Consider the following 612-nt stretch of genomic DNA (forward strand, 5'->3'; position numbering starts at 1 on the left):
GTGTTGTTTTTCCACTTGTTCCACAGAGACAGAGAGAGAATGAAAGGAAGAGAGGGAGAGAGTGGTAGTTGGGGATACAACCTCTGGGCCTATTACAGTAACTACACTCTTATCTCGGGCTTGAGGGGCTTTTTGACCTTTCTTAGGCTCCTTAGAGTGCAGTCTGAAGGTGGAACAGACAACCTGTCTCCCATCAGCCCTCATTATGAGGTTGTGATGAAGGACAGGCCCAGTGGGCCGAGGCTCGTTAAGGAAGGAACATGTGGCATCATGGGAACTTATTAGATCATCATGTGAAGAAGGGAGCTGAAGTTCAGCACCACTGATTATGTCTGGGTTTGACAACAACACTTGCTCAGGGGCCAGCAGGACTCTATAGACCCGCATGGCCTTTTAGCTAGCAGGTACTCACCCAAAACAAGTACTATAGCTTGAAATGCAGAGCAGAAACAGATTCATTTTGACAATCAGTGGGGAGCTAATTGAACTAATTGTACAACGTGGCCCAAGAGACAGCCCCACTTGATGGAGGTGTGTGTGTCTTTGTCTGTGTGTACTTGTGAGCAAAGAGGCCTCATTACTGGTGACAACTGAACAACAACCACTACAACC

Source organism: Hypomesus nipponensis, chromosome 9 (assembly GCF_054491055.1).
Source record: "Hypomesus nipponensis isolate SF chromosome 9, ASM5449105v1, whole genome shotgun sequence".
Taxonomy (NCBI): Eukaryota; Metazoa; Chordata; class Actinopteri; order Osmeriformes; family Osmeridae; genus Hypomesus; species Hypomesus nipponensis.